The sequence below is a fragment of the Pan paniscus genome, chromosome 8 (genome assembly GCF_029289425.2).
Source record: "Pan paniscus chromosome 8, NHGRI_mPanPan1-v2.0_pri, whole genome shotgun sequence".
In the NCBI taxonomy this organism is placed as follows: domain Eukaryota; kingdom Metazoa; phylum Chordata; class Mammalia; order Primates; family Hominidae; genus Pan; species Pan paniscus.
This window is the reverse complement of record NC_073257.2, coordinates 7727040-7753241: the sequence shown is the minus strand read 5'-3', so window position 1 is coordinate 7753241 and position 26202 is coordinate 7727040.

Below are 26202 nucleotides of genomic sequence, written 5' to 3'. Positions count from 1 at the left end.
CATACACAATACTGGAAGGAGAGTTTTACAACAAATATTTTATATCTATGACATGTAAAAAGATTTTGAAATCAAGAAAATTCAAACAATTCAATACAAATATCATCAATAATAACACATGAACAGGTGGCCAACTTTATTAATAACCAGAGAAATATAAATTAAAACAATCCATCAACTTGTAAAACAGATGAAATTACCCAGATTTGGTGTAGCAGATGGAAAATTGTCATGTTTGTATACTGTTCATAGAAGATAAATTGACATAATTTTTTGGTCAGGCAATTTGGAAGTATATATCTAAATTAATAGAGTAGTTTTCTAATAACCTGGGAATCTCTTAATCTAAGAATCTTTACTGTAGATTTTTCTAGAACAAATGTACAAACATCTGTGTACAAGGGTACTCACTGCAGCATTTTGCTAAGGAAAAACTCAGAAAAAATCTGTATGTTCAACAGAGAACAGGTACATAATTTATGACACAACTGCACAATATACACCACTAAAATAAAGGATATAAATTTATATGTAGTATGAAAAAGATGTGAATGATAGCTTGTTGGTGAAAAACAGCAATGACTGGAATATTGTGTGTAACGTAATCCTGCTTTTCTGTATATAATGTAGGCATAGAAAATAGGATTGAAAGGACATACTCTAGTCAACAGTGTATATAGCTTGGGTGGAGGGGGTGTATAATGGGGAAGGAGAGTCCCTTTTCCTATCTATTCCATATACATCTCTGGATTTAAAAGATCATACATGCATATGCATTACCTTCAAAATTAAAATGATAAAGACAAAAGGAGAAGCTTTGGATTTGAATCATGATACTACTGTTTGCAAATTCTATGACCGTGGGGAAGTCGCCTAGCCTCCTGGGGTTTATTTCCTCATTTATAAAAATAGGGAAAGTAATAATACTTGTCTACATATCTTCTAGGGTTGTTGGGAGGATTGAATGTGATAATGGGTTACAGCATTATGAATTATTTATTCATATAACACAATTATTATAAAAATATTTTGCTCTGATTAAAATAAAAGAAGGACGAGATCGTGTGTGTTTTTCAGTCCCAGTAGCTTTACTAACCAGAAAGCGCCTGCTGATGTGGTGATCACAGTTGCTTTGGTGCAGCTTCCTCTTGACTTTTGGCATTTCTCCATGCTGCTAGCTAAGGCTGAGGTGGCGACTGTGGAAAGTGTGATCTCCTCCCCCTCCCAGCACACATTTGTGTGCATACTCACAGTCTTGCACACACAAACACACACAGGCACACTCTATCACAGTACATGAGGTGGCAGCAGCTGCTCCGGCATAGACTTTCACACAACATAAAGGGCTTTTTTGGTGTGGTCTGTGCATTATTTCCTGTTAAGCATGAGCTGAATCAGTGCCATGCTTTTCCATCTGAAACCTTTCTGAGGCTCAGGCTGTGTTAAGAGCAAACCCTCTCCCCTCCATGCCCACCCCATGGCCCTCTACTGAAGCCAGATCATAATCTGCTCATTTCATGAGGATTTTCAAACCGAATGGACTGGGCCATGTGAGAGATCACTGAAAGGAACAGACCAAGCAGAGGCTAAGAGACTCCACGCTAATCTGCTGAGTCATCTGAAAATGCACAGCTGCGGGAGCTCACGGTGCTTTAAAGTACTTTGGCAGGATGTTTGTTCAGGGGGCCTGTTCCTGCAGCCCTGCTGAATGTTTGGTTAGGAGGCATAATCATTTTTTGGACAGGACCTCCCAAATGTAAAGTGATAGATGCTAATGTGGAATATAATACAGAAGGTCCAGCTTGGATGTCATAAATAACAATAAATTGTTTAATCTTGCCGAGTTGTAAATCTATGATTGCCAGAGGTCTTTAGTTCACTGGAACATAGTATAGGGGCAGGGGCACTTAGCAAATAGGCAGTTATTATTTTCCAAACAGACAGAAACTGGTCTGATGGAATTTATCTAAAAAGGCATACACATGTATTGTAATTAATTGTGACAATTACTCAGAGAAAACACATGGCCCTAAAGAGGCTGAGGGGTTTTTCTGTTCTACCTATAAATGTATATGTATATTCACCTATATTCTACCTATGTATAAGTAAGAGAATGAGTTTTTGTTTTGGGGATATATATTTATACCTAACTATACAGATAGATATACACATACTTAATTTCTGTCTACCTATTAAGGTGCGGTGCCAGATGGAAATTATATTTAAACATTTAGATAGCTTATTCTATAGCATATGTGTGCATATAGCCCCCCCATAAAGCTTTGTCTCTTTTCTGGATATATTTAACAAGAGGCTAGAACAGAGTCCAAAATGTCAGAAATGTTTGAACATTCCATAGAAATGAAGGAGGTGTTTCCAAATGACCTATGTTTCTATGGCAATAAATAGAAATTGTGCTGCGTTGGAAGGGTCAGGAGTAAGGAATATAAAAAGTGTAAGTATGACTATTCCAGGCAGAAATCTACCCTGTAAGAACAGCTTTGTGCAGTGAGCTCAACAACATTGATCAGTTAGCAGTCCGGTTCAGTACAACATTGATCAGGTAGCAAGCCAGTTCGGCAGTGCCAGTCGGAGACACAGATGGGGACAATCAAAGAAGATGCAGGTAAGGACAAGGATGCAGACATGTACCTGTCACTACCATGGACTTCAGCAGCTTCTTAGTGAGCAGGTTTATGATCAAAGAAGAAAGACATCGTTGATATGTAAGCACGATGCAATTAATTATCTGTTTAGTTATTAGCAAACTACATCCAGTTTTTAGTTTTTAGGGTTTTTTTTCATTTTTCTTTTTTGAAACAGGTTCTTCTTCTGTCATCCAGGCTGCAGTGCAGAAGTTATCCAAGCTCACTGCAGCCTTAAATTCCTGGGCTCCGTGGATCCTCCAACCTAAGCCTCCCAAGAAGCAGGGACTACAGGTGCACGCCACCATGGCCAGCTAACTTTTCTTATCTTTTTGTAGAGATGAGGTCTTGCTGTATTGCACAGGCTTCTCTTGAGCTCCTGGCAGTGCAGATATTTCCATGTTTATATAGATGGTGGTGTAGATATTTCCTTGTTTATGTAGATGGCGGTGTAGATATTTCCATGTTTATAGAGATGGCGGTGTATATATTTCCATGTTTATAGAGATAGCGGTGTAGAAATTTCCATGTTTATAGAGATAGTGGTGTAGGTATTTCCATGTTTATAGAGATAGCGGAGTAGATATTTCCATGTTTATACAGATAGCGGTGTAGATATTTCCAAGTTTACACAGATTGCGGTGTTGATATTTCCATGTATATACAGATATCGGTGTAGACATTTCCATGTTTATACAGCTCGCGGTGCAGATATTTACATCTTTATACAGATGGCAGTGTAGATATTTCCAGGTTTATACAGATGGCGGTGTAGAGATTTCCATGTTTATGGAGATGGCAGGGTAGATATTTTCATGTTTATAGAGATGGCGGTGTAGATATTTCCATGTTTATAGAGATAGTGCGGTAGATATTTCCATGTGTATAGAGATGGCGGTGTAGATATTTCCATGTTTATAGAGATAGTGCGGTAGATATTTCCATGTTTATAGAGATGGCTGTGTAGATATTTCCATGTATATAGATGGCAGTGTAGATATTTCCGTGTTTATACATATGGTGGTGTAGATATTTCCATGTTTATACAGAAGACTGTGCAGGTATTTCCAAGTTTATACAGATGGCAGTGTAGATATTTCCATGTTTATAGAGATAGCCATGTAGATATTTCCATGTTTATACAGATAGGGGTGTAGACATTTCCATGTTTATACTGATAGCGGTGTATATATTTCCATGTTTATAGAGATAGCGGTGTAGACATTTCCATGTTTGTACAGACAGCGGAGTAGATACCTGCATGTTTATACAGATAGCGGTGTAGATATTTCCATGTTTATACAGATCGTGGTGTAGATATTTCCATGTTAACACAGACGTTGGTGTAGATATTTCCATGTTTATACAGATACCGGAGTAGATATTTCCATGTTTATACAGGTAGCGGTGTAGATATTTCCATGTTTTTGGAGATGGCGGTGTATTTTCATGTTTATAGAGATTGCGGTGTAGGTATTTTCATGTTTATAGAGATAGCGGTGTAGTTATTTCCATGTGTATAGAGATAGCGGTGTAGATGTTTCCATGTTTATACTGATGGCTGTGTAGATATTTACATGTGTATACAGATGGCAGTGTAGATATTTCCATGTTTATAGAGATGGTGGTGTAGATATCTCCATGTTTATAGAGATAACTGTGTAGATATTTCCATGCTTATACAGATGGCGGTGTAGATATTTCCGTGTTTATAGAGATAGCTGTGTAGATATTTCCATGTTTATACAGATAGCGGTGCAGATATTTCCATGTTTATAGAGATAGCGGTGTAGATATTTCCATGTTTATACAGATAGCGGTGTTATATTTCCATGTTTATTCAGATGACAGTGTAGATATTTCCATGTTTATACACAGGGCGGTGTAGATATTTCCATATTTATAGAGATAGCCGTGTAGATATTTCCAGGTTTATACAGATGGCAGTGTAGATATTTCCTTGTTTATAAAGACGATGGTGTAGATCTTTCCATGTATATACAGAAGACGGTGTAGTTATTTCCAAGTTTATACAGATGGCATTGTAGATATTTTCGTGTTTATAGAGATAGCGGTGTAGATATTTCCATGTTTATACAGATACCGGTGTAGATATTTCCATGTTTATACAGGTAGTGTTGTAGATATTTCCATGTTTATACAGATCGCGGTGTAGATATTTCCATCTTTTTACAGATGGCAGTGTAGATATTTCCATGTTTATACAAAGAGCGGTGTAGATATTTCCATGTTTATGCAGATGGTGGTGTGGATATTTCCATGTTTATAGAGATGGAGGTGTAGGTATTTCCATGTTTATGGAGATAGTGATGTAGATATTTCCATGTTTATACAGGTAGCTGAGTAGATATTTCCATGTTTATGCAGATAGCGGTGTTGGCATTTCCATGTTTATACAGATAGAAGTGCAGATATTTCGATGCTTATGCAGATCGCGGTGTAGATATTTCCATCCTTATACAGATGGCAGTGTAGATATTTCCATGTTTATAGAGATAGCAGTGTAGATATTTCCATGTTTACACAGATGGCGGTGTAGATAGTTCCATGTTTATACAGATAGCAGTGTAGATATTTCCATGTTTATACACATGGCGGTGTAGATATTTCCATGTTTATACAGATAGCTGTGTAGATTTTTCCATGTTTATTCAGATAGCGGTTTAGATATTTCCATATTTATAGAGATGGCCGTGTAGATATTTCCAGGTTTATACAGATGGCAGTGTAGATATTGCCTTGTTTATAAAGACGGTGGTGTAGATATTTCCATGTATATACAGAAGACGGTGTAGTTATTTCCAAGTTTATACAGATGGCGGTGTAGATATTTCCATGTTTATAGAGATAGCCATGTAGATATTTCCATGTTTATACAGACAGCGGTGTAGACATTTCCATGTTTACAGAGATAGCGGTGTAGACATTTCCATATTTATACAGATAGGGGTGTAGATATTTCCATGTTGATGCAGATCGTGGTGTAGATATTTCCATGTTTATTCAGATACCGGTGTAGATATTTCCATGTTTATACAGGTAGCGTTGTAGATATTTCCATGTTTATACAGATCGCGGTATAGATATTTCCATATTTTTACAGATGGCGGTGTAGATATTTCCATGTTTATACAGATGGCGGTGGAGATATTTCCATGTTTATACAGATATCGGTGGAGATATTTCCATGTTTATACAGATAGCGGGGGAAAAATATTTACATGTTTATACAGATGGAGGTGTAGATATTTCCAAGTTTATGCAGATTGCGGTGGAGATATTTCCATGTTTATAGAGATAGCGGTGTAGATATTTCCATGTAGATACAGATAGCGGTGTAGATATTTACATGTTTATAGAGATAGCTTTTTAGATATTTCCTTATTTACACAGATAGCGGTGTTGATATTTCCATGTTTATTCAGATGGTGGTGTAGATATTTCCATGTTTATACAGATAGCGGTGTGGCTATTTCCATTTTGATACAGATGGCAGTGTAGATATTTCCATGTTTATACAGATGGAGGTGTAGATATTTCCATGTTTATACAGATGACTGTGTAGATAATTCCATGTTTTTACAGATGGCGGTGTAGATATTTCCATGTTTATACAGATAGCGGTGTGGCTGTTTCCATGTTTATGCAGATAGCGATGTAGTTATTTCCATGTTTACAGAGATGGCCGTGCAGATATTTCCATGTTTATACAGATGACTCTGTAGGTATTTCCATGTTTATACAGATGGCGGTGTAGATATTTCCATGTTTTTAAAGATAGCCATGTAGATATTTCCATGTTTATACAGATAGCGGTGTAGACATTTCCATGTTCATAGAGATAGCCTTGAAGTTATTTCCCTATTTATGCAGATAGCGGTGTTGATATTTCCATGTTTATACAGATAGCGGTGGAGATATTTCCATGGTTATACTGATAGCGGTGTAGGAATTTCCATGTTTATAGAGATAGCAGTGATGTTATTTCCATGTTTATACAGATGGCATTGTAGATATTTCCATGTTTATACAGATAATGGTGTAGATATTTCCATGTTTATACAGATGACTGTGTAGTTAATTCCACGTTTATAAATATGGCGGTGTAGATATTTCCATGTTTATACAGATAGCCATGTAGATATTTCCATGTTTATACAGATAGCGGTGTAGGTATTTCCATGTTTATACAGATGGCATTGTAGATATTTCCATGTTTATACAAAGAGTGGTGTGGATATTTCCATGTTTATACAGATGACTGTGTAGATAATTGCATGTTTATACAGATGGCGGTGGAGATATTTCCATGTTTATAGAGATAGCCATGTAGATATTTCCATGTTTATACAGAGAACGGTGTAGTTATTTTCATGTTTATAGAGATAGAGGTGTAGATATTTCCCTATTTGCACAGATTGCCGTGTAGATATTTCCATCTTCACACAGATAGCGGTGTACATATTTCCATGTTTACACAGACAGCTGTGTAGATATTTCCATGTTTACACAGATAGTGTTGTAGATATTTCCATGTTTATACAGATAGCGGAGTAGATATTTCCATGATTATAAAGATATCGGTGTAGATATTTCCATGTTTACACAGATAGCGGTGGAGATATTTCCATGTTTATACAGATAGCGCTGTAGATATTTCCATGTTTATACAGACAGCGTTGTAGATATTTCCATGTTTATACAGATAGCGGTGTAGATATTTCGATGTTTATTCAGATAGTGGTGGAGATATTTCCATGTTTATACAGATATCGGTGGAGATATTTACATGTTTATACAGATAGCGGTGGAAATATTTACATGTTTATACTGACGGAGGTGTTGATATTTCCAAGTTTATGCAGATTGCGGTGGAGATATTTCCATGTTTACAGAGATAGCGGTGTAGATATTTCCATGTAGATACAGATAGCAGTGTAGATATTTCCATGTTTATAGAGATAGCGGTGTAGATATTTACAAATTTATGCAGAGAGCGGTGTAGATATTTCCATGTTTATTCAGATGGCGGTGTAGATATTTCCATGTTTATACAGATAGCGTTGTGGTTATTTCCATTTTTATACAGATGGCAGTGTAGATATTTCCATGTCTATACAGATGGAGGTGTAGATATTTCCATGATTATACAGATGACTGTGTGGATATTTCCATTTCTTTACCGATGGCGATGTAGGTATTTCCATGTTTATACAGATAGCGGTGTGGCTGTTTCCATGTTTATGCAGATAGCGATGTAGTTATTTCCATGTTTATAGAGATGGCTGTGTAGATATTTCCATGTTTATAATGATGGAAGTGTTGTTATTTCCATGTTTATACAGATAGTGGTGCAGATATTTCCATGTTTATACAGATGACTGTGTAGGTATTTCCATGTTTATACAGATGGCGGTGTAGATAGTTTCATGTTTATAGAGATAGCCATGTAGATATTTGCATGTTTATACAGATAGCGGTGCAGACATTTCCATGCTCATAGAGGTAGCGGTGAAGTTATTTCGATATTTATACAGATAGCGGTGTAGATATTTCTAAGTTTATACAGATAGCGGTGTAGATATTTCCATGTTTGAACTGATAGTGGTGGAGATATTTCCATGTTTATACAGATAGCGGTGTAGGAATTTCCATGTTCATAAAGATAACGGTGATGTTATTTCCATGTTTATACAGATGGCATTGTAGATATTTCCATATTTATTCACACAGCGGTGTGGCTATTTCCATGTTTATACAGATAGCAATGTTAATATTTCCATGTTTATAGAGATGGCTGTGTATATATTTTCATGTTTATACAAATGGCAGTGTAGATATTTCCATGTTTATACAGATAGTGGTGTAGATATTTCCATGTTCATAGAGATGACTCTGTAGTTATTTCCATGTTTATACAGATGGCGGTGTAGATATTTCCATGTTTATACAGATAGCCATGTAGATATTTCCATGTTTATAGAGATAGCGGTGTAGACATTTCCACGTTTATAGAGATAGCGGTGTAGATATTACCATGTTTATAAAGATGGCTGTGTAGATATTTCCATGTGTATACTGATGGCAGTGTAGATATTTCCATGTTTATACAGATGGAGGTGTAGATATTTCCATGTTTATACAGATGACTGTGTAGTTATTTCCATGTTTTTACAGATGGTGGTGTAGATATTTCCATATTTATAGAGATAGCCATGTAGATATTTCCATGTTTATACAGATAGTGGTGTAGACATTTCCATGTTTATAGAGATAGCGGTGTAGATATTTCCATATTTATACAGATAGTGGTGTAGATATTTCCATGTTTATACAGATAGTGTTGGAGATATTTCCATGTTTATACAGATAGTGTTGGAGATATTTCCATGTTTATAGAGATGGCGGTGTAGATATTTCCAAGTTTATACAGATAGCGGTGTAGATATTTCCAAGCTTATACAGATAGCGGTGTAGATATTTCAATGTTTATACAGATTGCGGTGTAGGTTTTTCCATGCATATAGAGATAGCGGTGTAGATATTTCCATGTTTATACAGATGGCTGTGTGGATATTTCCATGTGTATACAGATGGCAGTGTAGATATTTCCAAGTTTATAGAGATGGAGGTGTAGATATTTCCATGTTTATAACCATGAATCTGTAGGAATTTCCATGTTTTTACGGATAGCGGAGTAGGAATTTCCATGTTTATAGAGATGAGTGAGTAGGTATTTCCATGTTTATACAGATGGCATTGTAGATATTTCCATGTTTATACAGATAGTGGTGTAGATATTTCCATGTTTATACCGATGACTGTGTAGGTATATCCACGTATATACAGATGGCAGTGTAGATATTTCCATGTTTATACAGATAGCGGTGTAGATATTTCCATGTTTATAGAGATGGCAGTGTAGACATTTCTATGTTTATACAGATGACTTTGTAGATGTTTCTGTGTTTATACAGATGACTGTGTAGGTATTTCTATGTTTATACCGATGGCGGTGTAGATATTTACATGTTTATAGAGATAGCTAAGTAGATATTTCCATATTTATTCACACAGCGGTGTGGCTATTTCCATGTTTATACAGATAGCGATGTAGATATTTCCATGTTTATAGAGATGGCTGTGTATATACTTACAAGTTTATACACATGGCAGTGTAGATATTTCCATGTTTATACAGATAGTGGTGCAGATATTTCCATGTTCATACAGATGACTCTGTAGGTATTTCCATGTTTATACAGATGGCGGTGTAGATATTTCCATGTTTAAAGAGATAGCCATGTAGATATTAGCATGTTTATACAGATAGCGGTGTAGACATTTCCATGTTTATAGAGATAGCGGTGTAGATATTTCCATGTTTATACAGATAGCGGTGTAGATATTTCCAAGTTTATACAAATAGCGGTGTAGATATTTCCATGTTTATACAGATAGCGGTGTAGCTATTTCCATGTTTTTAGAGATAGCGGTGAAGATATTTCCATGTTTATAAAGATGGCATTGTAGATATTTCCATGTTCATAGAGATAGTGGTGTAGATATTTCCATGTTTATACAGATGACTGTGTAGTTAATTCCATGTTTATACAGATGGCGGTGTAGATATTTCCATGTTTATAGAGACAGCCATGTAGATATTTCCATCTTTATACAGATAGCGGTGTAGATATTTCCATGTTCATACAGATAGCGGTGTAGATATATCTATGTTTAAACAGACAGTGGTGTAGATATTTCCATGTTTATACAGATAGCGGTGTATATATTTACATGTTTATACAGATAGCGGTGTAGATATTTCCATGTTTACAGAGATAGAGGTGTAGATATATCCATATTTGCACAGACTGCTGTGTCGATATTTCCATCTTCACACAGATAGCGGTGTATATATTTCCATGTTTACACAGACATGTGTGTAGATATTTCCATGTTTACACAGATAGTGTTGTAGATAATTCCATGTTCATGCAGATAGCGGTGTAGGTATTTCCGTGTTTATAAAGATAGCGGAGTAGATACTTCCATGTTTATACAGATAGCGGTGGAGATATTTCCATTTTAAACAGCGCTGCAGATGTTTCGATGTTTATACAGATAGCGGTGTAGATATTTCCATGTTTATACAGATAGCGGTGTAGGTATTTCCATGTTTATACAGATGGCATTGTAGATATTTCCATGTTTATTCAATTAGTGGTGTAGATATTTCCATGTTTATACAGATGACTGTGTAGTTAATTCCATGTTTATACAGATGGCGGTGGAGATATTTCCATGTTTATAGAGATAGCCATGTAGATATTTCCATGTTTATACAGAGAACGGTGTAGATATTTCCATGTTTATAGAGTTAGAGGTGTAGATATTTCCCTATTTGCACAGATTGCCATGTAGATATTTCCAAATTCACACAGATAGCGGTGTACCTATTTCCATGTTTACACAGACAGCTGTGTAGTTATTTCCATGTTTACAAAGATAGTGTTGTAGATATTTCCATGTTTATACAGATAGCGGAGTAGATATTTCCATGTTTATAAAGATATCGGTGTAGATATTCCCATGTTTATACAGAAAGCGGTGTAGATATTTCCAAGTTTATACAGATAGCGCTGTAGATATTTCCATGTTTATACACACAGCGTTGTAGATATTTCCATGTTTATACAGATATCGGTGTAGATATTTCCATGTTTATTCAGATAGCGGTGGAGATATTTCCATGTTTATTCAGATATCGGTGGAGACATTTCCATGTTTATACAGATAGCGGTGGAAATATTTACATGTTTATACAGACGGAGGTGTAGATATTTCCAAGTTTATGCAGATTGCGGTGGAGATATTTCCATGTTTATAGAGATAGCTTTGTAGATATTTCCATATTTATACAGATAGCGGTGTAGATATTTCCATGTTTATTCAGATGGCGGTGCAGATATTTCCATGTTTATACAGATAGCGGTGTGGTTATTTCCATTTTTATACGGATGGCAGTGTAGATATTTCCATGTTTATACAGATGGAGGTGTAGATATTTCCATGTTTATACAGATGACTGTGTGGATATTTCCATTTCTTTACCGATGGCGGTGTAGATATTTCCAAGTTTATACAGATAGCGGTGTGGCTGTTTCCATGCTTATGCAGATAGCAATGTAGAGATTTCCATGTTTATAGAGATGGCTGTGTAGGTATTTCCATGTTTATACTGATGGAGGTGTTGTTATTTCCATGTTTATACTGATATTGCTGCAGATATTACCATGTTTATACAGATGTCTGTGAAGGTATTTCCATGTTTATACAGATGGCGGAGTAGATAATTCCATGATTATAGAGATAGCCATGTAGATATTTGCATGTTTATACAGATAGCGGTGTAGACATTTCCATGTTCATAGAGATAGCGGTGAAGTTATTTCGATATTTATACAAATAGCGGTGTAGATATTTCTAAGTTTATACAGATAGCGGTGTAGATATTTCCCTGTTTATACAGATAGCGGTGTAGGAATTTCCATGTTTATAGAGATAACGGTAATGTTATTTCCATGTTTATACAGATAGTGGTGTAGATATTTCCATGTTTATACAGATAGTGCTGGAGATATTTCCATATTTATACAGATAGTGTTGGATATATTTCCATGTTTATAGAGATGGCGGTGTAGATATTTCCAAGTTTATACAGATAGCGGTGTAGATATTTCCAAGTTTACACAGATAGCGGTGTAGATATTTCCATGTTTATACAGATTGCGGTGTAGGATTTTCCATGTTTATAGAGAGAGCGGTGTAGATATTTCCATGTTTATACAGATGGCTGTGTAGATATTTCCGTGTGTATACAGATGGCAGTGTAGATACTTCCAAGTTTATACAGATGGAGGTGTAGGTATTTCCATGTTTATAACCATGACTGTGTAGGTATTTCCATGTTTTTACAGATAGCGGTGTAGGTATTTCCATGTTTATAGAGATGACTGAGTAGGTAATTCCATGTTTATACAGATGGCATTGTAGATATTTCCATGTTTATACAGATAGCGGTGTAGGTATTTCTTGTTTATAGAGATGTCTGTGTAGGTATTTCCACGTTTATACAGATGACGGTGTAGATATTTCCATGTTTATACAGATAGCGGTGTAGACATTTCCATGTTTATAGAGATAGATGTGTAGTTATTTCCATGTTTATACAGATAGTGGTTGAGATATTTCCATGTTTATAGAGATAGCGGTGGAGATAGTTCCATGTTTATAGAGATGGCGGTGTAGACATTTCCTAGTTTATACACGTAGCAGTGTAGATATTTCCATGTTTATACAGATAGCGGTTGTGGATATTAACATGTTTATACTGATAGCGGTGTAGGTATTTCCATGTTTATAGAGATAGCGGTGTAGATATTTCCATGTTTATACAGATGGCTGTGTAGACATTTCCATGTGAATACAGATGGCAGTGTAGATATTTCCATGTTTATACAGATGACTGTGTACAGGTTTCCATGTTTTTACAGATGGCCGTGTAGACATTTCCTTGTTTACACAGATAGGGGTGTGGCTATTTCCATGTTTATGCAGATAGTGATGTAGATATTTCCATGTTTATAGAGATGGCTGTGTAGATATTTCCATGTTTATAGAGATGGCAGTGTAGACATTTCAATGTTTATACAGATGACTTTGTAGAGGTTTCTGTGTTTATACAGGTGACTGTGTAGGTATTTCTATGTTTATACCGATGGCGGTGTAGATATTTACATGTTTATAGAGATAGCTAAGTAGATATTTCCATATTTATTCACACAGCGGTGTGGCTATTTCCATGTTTACACAGATAGCGATGTAGATATTTCCATGTTTATAGAGATGGCTGTGTATATATTTACATGCTTATACACATGGCTGTGTAGATATTTCCATGTTTATACAGATAGTGGTGTAGATATTTCCATGTTCATACAGATGACTCTGTAGGTATTTCCATGTTTATACAGATGGCGGTGTAGATATTTCCATGTTTATAGAGATAGCCATGTAGATATTTCCATGTTTATACAGATAGCGGTGTAGACATTTCCATGTTTATAGAGATAGCGGTGTAGGTATTTCCATGTTTATACTGATTGCAGTCTATATAATTCCAAGTTAATACAGATAGCTTTGTAGATATTTCCATGTTTACACAGATAGCGGTGTGGACATTTCCATGTTTATACAGATATTGGTGGAGATATTTCCATGTTTATTCTGATAGCGGTGTAGATATTTCCATGTTTATACAGATAGCGGTGTTGGTATTTCCATGTTTATAGAGATAACGAGGTAGATATTACCATGTTTATAAAGATGGCTGTGTAGATATTTCCATGTGTATACAGATGGCAGTGTAGATATTTCCATGTTTATACAGATGGAGGTGTAGATATTTCCATGTTTATACAGATGACTGTGTAGTTATTTCCACTTTTTTACAGATGGTGGTGTAGATATTTCCATGTGTATAGAGATAGCCATGGAGATATTTCCATGTTTATAGAGATAGCGGTGTAGACATTTCCATGTCTATAGAGATAGCGGTGTAGTTATTTCCATATTTATACAGATAGCGGTGTAGATATTTCCATGTTTATACAGATAGTGGTGGAGATATTTCCGTGTTTATAAAGATAGTGTTGGAGATATTTCCATGTTTATAGAGATGGCGGTGTAGATATTTCCAAGTTTATACAGATGGCGGTGTAGATATTTCCAAGTTTATACAGGTAGCGGTGTAGATATTTCCATGTTTATACAGATTTCGGTGTAGGTTTTTCCATGTTTATACAGATAGCGGTGTAGATATTGCCATGTTTATACAGATGGCTGTGTAGATATTTCCATGTGTATACAGATGGCAGTGTAGGTATTTCCATGTTTCTACAGACGTAGGTGTAGCTATTTCCATGTTTATACACATGACTGTGTAGATATTTCCATGTTTTTACAGATAGCTTTGTAGGTATTTCCATGTTTATAGAGATGACCGAGTAGGTATTTCCATGTTTATACAGATGGCAGTGTAGATATTTCCATGTTTATACAGATAGTGGTGTAGATATTTCCATGTTTATACAGATGACTCTGTAGGTATTTCCATGTTTATACAGATGGCGGTGTAGATATTTACATGTTTATACAGATAGCGGTGTAGACATTTCCATGTTTATAGAGATAGCGCTGTAGATATTTCCATGGTTACACAGATAGCGGTGTAGTTATTTCCAAGTTTATACAGATAGTGGTGGAGATATTTCCATGTTTAGATAGCGGTGGAGATATTTCCATGTTTATAGAGATGGCGGTGTAGACATTTCCAAGTTTATACAGGTTGCGGTGTAGATATTTCCATGTTTATACAAATAGCGGTGTAGATATTATCATGTTTATACACATAGCGGTGTAGGTATTTCCATGTTTATTGAGACAGCGGTGTAGATATTTCCATGTTTATACAGATGGCTGTGTAGATATTTCCATGTGAATACAGATGGCAGTGTAGATATTTCCATGTTTATACAGATGGAGTTGTAGATATTTCCATGTTCATACTGATGACTGTGCAGATGTTTCCATGTTTTTACAGATGTCCGTGTAGTCATTTCCATGTTTATACAGATAGGGGTGTGGCTATTTCCATGTTTATGTAGATAGTGATGTATATATTTCCATGTTTACAGAGATGGCTGTGTTGATATTTCCATGTTTATAGAGATGGCAGTGTAGACATTTAAATGTTTATACAGATGACTTTGTAGATATTTCCAGGTTTATACAGATGACTGTGTAGGTATTTCCATGTTTATACCGATGGCGGTGTAGAGATTTACATGTTTATAGAGATAGCTAAGTAGATATTTCCATGTTTATACAGATATCGGTGTAGACATTTCCATGTTTATAGAGATAGCTGTGTATATATTTCCATATTTATTCACATAACGTTGTGGCTGTTTCCATGTTTATACAGATAGCGATGTAGATATTTTCATGTTTGTAGAGATGGCTGTGTATATATTTACATGTTTATACACATGGCAGTGTAGATATTCCCATGTTTATACAGATAGTGGTGGAGATATTTCCATGTTTATACAGACGACAGTGTAGGTATTTCCATGTTTATACAGATGGACGTGTAGATATTTCCATGTTAATAGAGATAGCCATGTAGATGTTTCCGTGTTTATACAGATAGTGGTGTAGACATTTCCATGTTTATAGAGATAGTAGTGAAGATATTTCCATATTTATACAGGTAGCGGTGTAAATATTTCACGTTTATACAGATAGCGGTGCAGATATTTCCATGTTTATACAGAGAGCGGTGTAGCTATTTCCATGTTTTTCAGATAGCTGTGGAGATATTTCCATGTTTTTACAGATAGCGGTGTGTGTATTTCCATGTTTATAGAGATAGCGGTGAAGTTATTTCCAGGTTTATACAGATGGCATTGTAGATATTTCCAATTTTATAGGGATAGTCGTGTAGATATTTCCATGTTAATACAGATGACTGTGTAGCTAATTCCAAGTTTATACAGATGGCGGTGTATATATTTCCATGTTTACAGAGATAGCCATGTAGATATTTCCATGTTTATGCAGATAGCGGTGTAGATATTTCCATGTTCTCAGAGATAGAGGTGTAGATATTTCCATATTTGCACAGATTGCCATGTAGATGTTATCATCTTCACACAGATAGCGGTGTACATATTTCCATGTTTACACAGACAGCTGTGTAGGTATTTCCATGTTTGCACAGAGAGTGTTGTAGACATTTCCATGTTTATACAGATAGCGGTGGAGATATTTCCATGTTTAAACAGATAGCGGTTGAGATATTTCCATGTTTATAGACATGGCCGTGTAGATATTTCCAAGTTTATACAGATAGCTGAGTAGATATTTCCATGTTTATGCAGATAGCGGTGTAGATATTTCCATGTGTATAAGGATGGCAGTGAAGATATTTCCATGTTTACACACATGGAGGTGCAGGTATTTCCATGTTTATACAGATGACTGTGTAGATATTTCCATGTTTTTATAGATGGCGGAGTAGATATTTCCATGTTTATACAGATAGCGGTGTGGCTATTTCCATGTTTATACAGCAAGTGATGTAGATATTTCCATGTTTATACAGATAGCGGTGTAGGTATTTCCATATTTATACAGATAGCGGTGTAGATATATCCATGTTTATACAGACCGTGGTGTAGATATTTCCATGTTTATACAGATAGCAGTGTAGATATTGACATGTTTATACAGATAGCGGTGGAGATATTTCCATGTTTACAGAGATAGACGTGTAGAGATTTCCATATTTGCACAGATTGCGGTGTAGATATTTCCATCTTCACACAAATAGCGGTGTACATATTTCCATGTTTACACAGACAGCTGAATAGTTGTTTCCATGTTTACACAGATAGTGTTGTAGCTATTTCCATGTTTATACAGATAGCGGTGTAGATATTTCTTTGTTTAAAGATAGCGGTGTAGATATTTCCATGTTTATACAGATAGCGGTGGAGATATTTCCATGCTTATACAGATAGCGTTGTAGATATTTCCATGTTTATACAGATAACGGTGTAGATATTTCCATGTTTATACAGATAGCGGTGTGGCTATTTCCACTTTATACAGATGGCAGTGTAGATATTTCCATGTTTACACAGATGGAGGTGTAGATATTTCAATGTTTATACAGATGACTCTGTGGATATTTCCATGTTTTTACAGTTGGCGGTGTAGATATTTCCATGTTTATACAGACAGCGGTGTGGCTATTTCCATGTTTATGCAAAGAGCGATGTAGGTATTTCCATGTTTATAGAGATGGCAGTGTAGATATTTCCATGTTTATACAGATCGCAGTGTAGATATTTCCATGTTTATACAGATAGTGGTGTAGACATTTCCATGGTTATAGAGATAGCGGTGAAGATATTTCCAAATTTACTCAGATAGCGGCGTAGTTATTTCCAAGTTTATGCAAATAGTGGTGTAGATATTTCCATGTTAGTACAGACAGCGTTGTAGATATTTCCATGTTTATACAGATAGCGGTGTGGCTATTTCCATGTTTGTAGAGATAGCGATGTAGATATTTCCATGTTTATAGAGATGGCAGTGTAGATATTTCCATATTTATACAGATAGCGGTGGAGATATTTCCATGTCTATGCAGATATCGTTAGAGATATTTCCATGTTTATACAAATAGCGGTGGAGATATTTACGTGTTTATACAGATGGTGGTGTTGATATTTCCAAATTTATGCAGATAGCGTTGGAGTTATTTCCAAGTTTATAGAGATAACGGTGTAGAGATTTCCATGTGGATACAGATAGCGGTGTAGATATTTCTATGTTTATAGAGATAGCGGTGTAGATATTCCCAAATTTATACAGATAGCGGTGTAGATATTTCCATGTTTATTCAGATGGCGGTGTAGACATTTCCATGTTTATACAGATAGCGGTGTAGCTATTTCCATTTTTATACAGATGGCAGTGTAGATATTTCCGTGTTTATAGAGATGGAGGTGTAGATATTTCCATGTTTATACAGATGGCTGTGTAGATATTTCCATGGTTACACAGATAATGCTGTAGATATTTCCATGTTAAATAGATGACGGTGTAGGTATCTCCATGTTTTTACTGATGGCGGTGTAGATATTTCCATGTTTATACAGATAGCCATGTAGACATTTCCATGTTTATACAGATAGCGGTGTAGGCATTTCCTTGTTTATAGAGATAGCACTGTGGATATTTCCAGGATTATATAGATAGCAGTTTAGGTATTTCCATGTTTATACAGATAGCGGTGGAGATATTTCCATGTTAATAGAGATGGCCGTGTAGATATTTCTAAGTTTATACAGATAGCGGTGTAGATATTTACATATTTATACAGATAGCGGTGGAGATATTTCCATGTTTATACAGATAGCGGTGTAGGTATTTCCATGTTTATACAGATAGTGGTGTAGATATATCCATGTTTATACAGATGACTGTGTAGTTAATTCCACGTTTATAAAGATTGCGGTGTAGATATTTCAATGTTTATTGAGATAGCCATGTAGAAATTTCCATGTTTATACAGATAGCGGTGTACATATTTCCATGTTTACAGTGATAGAGGTGTAGATATTTCCATATTTGCACATATTGCCGTGTATATATTTCCATCTTCACACAGATAGCAGTGTACCTATTTCCATGTTTACACAGACAGCTGTGTAGATATTTCCATGTTTACACAGATAGTGTTGTAGATATTTCTATGTTTATATAGATAGCGGTGTAGATATATCCATGGTTATACACACCGTGGTGTAGATATTTCCATGTTTATACAGATAGCAGTGTAGATATTTTCATGTTTATACAGATAGCCGTGTAGATATTTCCATGTTTACAGAGATAGTGGTGTAGATATTTCCATATTTGCACATATTGCCGTGTATATATTTCCATCTTCATTCAGATAGCAGTGTACATATTTCCATGTTTACACAGACAGCTGTATAGATATTTCCATGTTTACAAAGATAGTGTTGTAGATATTTCTATGTTTATACAGATAGCGGTGTAGATATATCCATGGTTATACAGACCGTGGTGTAGATATTTCCATGTTTATACAGATAGCGGTGTAGATATTTTCATGTTTATACAGATGGCAGTGTAGATATTTCCGTGTTTATAGAGATGAAGGTGTAGATATTTCCATGTTTATGCAGTTGACTGTGTAGATATTTCCATGTTTTTACAGATGGCGGTGTAGATATTTCCATGTTTTTACAGATAGCTGTGTGGCTATTTCCATGTTTATGCAGATAGCGATGTAGATATTTCCAAGTTTATAGAGATGACTGTGTAGATATTTCCATTTTTATAGAGATGGCTGTGTAGATATTTCCATGTTTATACAGATAGTGGCTTTGATATTTCCATCTTTATACAGATGACAGTGTAATTATTTCCATGTTTATACAGATGGCAGTGTAGATATTTCCATGTTTATAGAGATAGCCATGTAGATATTTCCATGTTTATACAGATAGTGGTGTAGACATTTCCATGTTTATAGAGATATCGGTGAAGATATTTCCATATTTATACAGATAGCGGTATAGATATTTCCAAGTTTATACAGATAGCGGTGTAGATATTTCCATGTTTATACAGATAGCGGTGTAGATATTTCCATGTTTATACAGAGAGTGGAGGAGATATTTCCATGTTTATACAGATAGCGGTGTAGGTATTTCCATGTTTATACAGATAGCGGTGGAGATATTTCCATGTTTATAGAGATGGCTGTGTGGATATTTCCATGTTTATACAGATGGCATTGTAGACATATCCATGTTTATACAGATAGCGGTGGAGACATTTCCATTTTAAAAAGATAGCGCAGTAGATATTTCCATGTTTATACAGATAGCAGTTTAGATATTTCCATGTTTATACAGATAGCGGTGTAGATATTTCCATGTTAATACAGATAGCATTGGAGATATTTCCATGTTTATACAGATATCAGTGTAGATATTTCCATGTTTAAACAGATAGTGGTGTAGATATTTCCATGTTTACAGAGATAGAGGAGTAGATATTTCCATATTTGCACAGATTGCCGTGTAGATTCTTCCATCTTCACACAGATAGCGGTGTACATATTTCCTTGTTTACACAGACAGCTGTGTAGATATTTCCATGTTTGCACAGATAGTGTTGTGGATATTTCCATGTTTATACAGATAGCGGTGTAGATATTTCCATGTTCATAAAGATAGCGGTGTAGATATTTCCATTTTTATACAGATGGCTTTGCAGATATTTCCATGTTTATACAGATAGCGGTGGAGATATTTCCATGTTTATACAGATAGCGGTGTAAATATTTCCATGTTTATACAGAGAATGGCGGAGATATTTCCATGTTTATACAGATAGCGGTGTAGATATTTCCATGTTTATACAGACAGCGGTGTGGATATTTCCATGTTTAAAAAGATAGCCGTGGAGATATTTCCATGTTTATACAGATAACGGTGGAGATATTTCCATGTATATGCAGATTGCGGTGGAGATATTACAATGTTTATAGAGATAGCGGTGTAGATATTTCCATGTTTATAGAGATAGCGGTGTAGATATTTCCATATTTATGCAGATAGCGGTGTAGATATTTCCATGTTTATTCAGATGGCGGTGTAGAAATTTCCATGTTTATACACATTGCGGTGTGGCTATTTCCATTTTTATGCAGATGGCAGTGTAGATATATCAATATTTTTAGAGTTGAAGGTGTAGATATTTCCATGTTTATACAGATGACTGTTTAGATATTTCCATGTTTTTACAGATGGCGGTGTAGATATTTCCATGTTTCTCAGATAGCAGTGTGGCTATTTCCATGTTTATGCAGATAGCGATGTAGATATTTCCAAGTTTATAGAGATGACTGTGTAGATATTTCCATTTTTATAGAGATGGCTGTGTAGATATTTCCATGTTTATACAGATAGTGGCTTTCATATTTCCATCTTTATACAGATGACAGTGTAATTATTTCCATGTTTATACAGATGGCGGTGTAGATATTTCCATGTTTATAGAGATAGCCATGTAGATATTTCCATGTTTATACAGATAGTGGTGTAGACATTTCCATGTTTATAGAGATATCGGTGAAGATATTTCCATATTTATACAGATAGCGGTATAGATATTTCCAAGTTTATACAGATAGCGGTGTAGATATTTCCATGTTTATACAGATAGCGGTGTAAATATTTCCATCTTTATACAGAGAGTGGCGGAGATATTTCCATGTTTATACAGATAGCGGTGTAGATATTTCCATGTTTATTCAGACAGCGGTGGAGATATTTCCATGTTTATAGAGATGGCTGTGTAGATATTTCCATGTTTATACAGATGGCATTGTAGACATATCCATGTTTATACAGATAGCGGTGGAGACATTTCCATTTTTAAAAAGATAGCGCAGTAGATATTTCTATGTTTATACAGATAGCAGTTTAGATATTTCCATGTTTATACAGATAGCGGTGTAGATATTTCCATGTTAATACAGATAGCATTGGAGATATTTCCATGTTTATTCAGATATCAGTGTAGATATTTCCATGTTTATACAGATATTGGTGTAGTTATTTCCATGTTTACAGAGATAGAGGAGTAGATATTTCCATATTTGCACAGATTGCCGTGTAGATACTTCCATCTTCACACAGATAGCGTTGTACATATTTCCTTGTTTACACAGACAGCTGTGTAGATATTTCCATGTTTGCACAGACAGTGTTGTGGATATTTCCATGTTTATACAGATAGCGGTGTAGATATTTCCATGTTCATAAAGATAGCGGTGTAGATATTTCCATGTTTATACAGATAGCGGTGGAGATATTTACATGTTTATACAGATTGCGCTGTAGATATTTCCATGTTTATACACACAGCGGTGTAGATATTTCCATGTTTATACAGATAGCGGTGTCGATATTTCCATGTTTATAAAGATAGCGATGAATTTATTTTCATATTTATACAGATAGCGGTGTAGATATTTCCATGTTTACAAAGATAGTGTTGTAGATATTTCCATGTTTATACAGATAGCGGTGTAGAAATTTCCATGTTTATAAAGATAGCGGTGGAGATATTTCCATGTTTATACAGATATCGGTGGAGATATTTCCATGTTTATACAGATAGCGGTGGAAATATTTACATATTTATAGAGATGGAGGTGTAGATATTTCCAAGTATATGCAGATTGCGGTGGAGATATTCCATGTTTTTAGAGATAGCGGTGTAGATCTTTCCATGTAGATACAGTTAGCCGTGTAGATATTTCCATGTTTATAGAGATAGCCATGTAGATATTTCTATGTTTATACAGATAGCAGTGAAGACATTTCCATGTTTATAGAGATAGCGGTGAAGTTATTTCCCTATTTATACAGATAGCGGTGTAGATATTCCTAAGTTTATACAGATAGCGGTGTAGATATTTCCATATTAATACAGATAGCATTGGAGATATTTCTATGTTAATACAGATATCGGTGTAGATATTTCCATGTTTATACAGATATCGGTGTAGATATTTCCATGTTTACAGAGATAGAGGTGTAGATATTTCCATATTTGCACAGATTGCGGTGTAGATATTTCCATCTTCACACAGATAGCAGTGTACGTATTTCCATGTTTACGCAGACAGCTGTGTAGATATTTCCATGTTTACACAGATAGTGTGGTAGATATTTCCATGTTTATACAGATAGCGGTGTAGATATTTCCAAGTTTATACAGATAGCGGTGGAGGTATTTCCATGTTTATAGAGATAGCGCTGTAGATATTTCCCTGTTTATAAAGATAGCTGTGTAGATATTTCCACGTTTATACAAACAGCGGTGGAGATATTTCCACGTTTATACGGATAGCGGTGTAGGTATTTCCATGTTTATACAGATAGCGGTGGAGATATTTCCATGTTTATACAGATAGCGGTGGAGATATTTACTTGTTTATAGAGATGGCTGTGTAGATATTTCCAAGTTTATGCAGATAGCGTTGGAGATATTTCCATTATTATAGAGAGAGCGGTGTAGATATATCCATGTGTATACAGATAGCGGTGTAGATATTTCCATGTTTATAGAGATAGCCGTGAAGGTATTTTCATATTTATACAGATAGCGGTGTAGATATTTCAATGTTTATTCAGATGGCGGTGTTGATATTTCCATGTTTATACACATAGCGGTGTGGCTATTTCCATTGTTATACAGATGGCAGTGTAGATATTTCCATGTTTACACAGATAGTGTTGTGGATATTTTCATTTTTATAGAGATAGCGGTGTAGATATTTCCAGGTTTATACAGATATCGGTGGAGATATTTCCATGTTTGTAGAGATAGCCGTGTAGATATTTCCATATTTATGCAGATAGCGGTGTAGATATTTCCATGTTTATTCAGATGGCAGTGTATTTATTTCCATGTTTGTACTGATTGCGGTGTGGCTATTTCCATTTTTATACAGATGGCAGTGTAGATATATCCGTGTTTATACACATGGAACTGTAGATATTTCCATGTTTATACAGATGACTGTGTAGATATTTCCATGTTTTTACAGATGGCGGTGTAGGTCTTTACATGTTTTTACAGATAGCGGTGTGGCTATATCCATGTTTATGCAGATAGCGATGTAGATATTTCCAAGTTTATAGAGATGTCTGTGTAGATATTTCCATGTTTATAGTGATGGCTCTGTAGATATTTCCATGTTTATACAGATAGTGGTGTAGATATTTCCATGTTTATACAGATGAGAGTGTAGTTATTTTCATGTTTATACAGATGGCGGTGTAGATATTTCCATGTTTACAGAGATAGCCATGTAGATATTTACATGTTTATACAGATAGTGGTGTAGACATTTCCATGTTTATAGAGATATCAGTGAAGATATTTCCATATTTATACAGATAGCGGTGTACATATTTCCAATTTTATTCTCATAGTGGTGTAGATATTTCCATGTATATACAGATAGCGGTGTAGATAATTCCATGTTTATAGAGATAGCGGTGAAGATATTTCCATGTTTATACAGATGACTGTGTGGATATTTCCATGTGTATACAGATGGCAGTGTAGATATTTCCATGTTTATACAGATGGAGGTGTAGATATATCCGTTTTTCTACAGATGACTGTGTAGACATTTCCATGTTTTTACAGATGGCATTGTAGATATTTCCATGTTCATAGAGATAGTGGTGTAGATATTTCCATGTTTCTACAGATGACTTTGTAGTTAATTCCATGTTTCTACAGATGGCGGTGTAGATATTTCCATGTTTATAGAGATAGCCATGTAGATATTTCCAAGTTTATACAGATAGCGGTGGAGTTATTTCCATGTTTATACAGATGACTGTGTAGTTAATTCCATGTTTATAAAGATGGCGGTGTAGGTATTTCCATGTTTATAGAGATAGCCTTGTAGATATTTCCATGTTTATACAGATAGCGGTGTAGATATTTCCATGTTTACAGAGATAGAGGAGTAGATATTTCCATATTTGCACAGATTGCCGTGTAGATATTTCCATCTTCACACAGATAGCGGTGTACATATTTCCATGTTTACACAGACAGCTGTGTAGATATTTCCAGGTTTACACAGATACTGTTGTGGATATTTCTATGTCTATAAATATAGCGGTGTAGATATTTCCATGTTCATAAAGATAGTGGTGTAGATATTTCCATGTTTATACAGATAGCGGTGTAGATATTTCCATGTTTATACTGATAGCGCTGTAGATATTTCCATGTTTATAAAGACAGCGGTGTAGATATTTCCATGTTTATACAGATAGCGGTGTAGATATTTCCATGTTTATACAGATAGCGGTGTACGTAATTCCATGTTTATAGAGATAGCGGTGTAGATATTTACATGCTTATACAGATGGCTGTGTAGGTATTTCCATGTTTATACAGATTGCAGTGAAGGTATTTCCATGTTTATAAAGATGGAGGTGTAGATATTTCCATGTTTAGACAGATGACTGTGTAGATATTTCCAAGTTTATACAGATAGCGGTGTAGATATATCCATGTTTATACAGACTGTGTTGTAGATATTTCCATGTTTATACAGATAGCGGTGTAGATATTTTCATGTTTATACAGATAGCGGTGTAGATATTTCCATGTTTACAGAGATAGAGTTGTAGATATTTCCATATTTGCCCAGATTGCGGTGTAGATATTTCCATCTTCACACAGATAGCGTTGTACATATTTCCATGTTTACACAGACAGCTGTGTAGGTATTTCCATGTTTACACAGATAGTGTTGTAGATATTTTCATTTTTATACAGATAGCGGTGCAGACATTTCCATGTTTATACAGATAGCGGTGTAGATATTTCCATGTTTATAAAGATAGCGGTGTAGATATTTCCATGTTTATACAGATAGCGGTGGAGATATTTCCATGTTTATAAAGATAGCGCTGTAGATATTTCCATGTTTGTACAGACAGCGTTGTAGATATTTCCATGTTTATACAGATAGCGGTGTAGATATTTCCATGTTTATACAGATAGCGGTGGAGATATTTCCATGTTTATACAGATATCGGTGGAGATATTTCCATGTTTGTACAGATAGCGGTGGAAATATTTACATGTTTATACAGATGGCGGTGTAGATATTTCCAAGTTTAGTCAGATTGCAGTGGACATATTTCCATGTTTATAGGGATAACGGTGTAGATATTTCCATGTATATACAGAAAGCGGTGTAGATATTTCCATGTTTATAGAGATAGCTTTGTAGGTATTTCCATATTTATGCAGA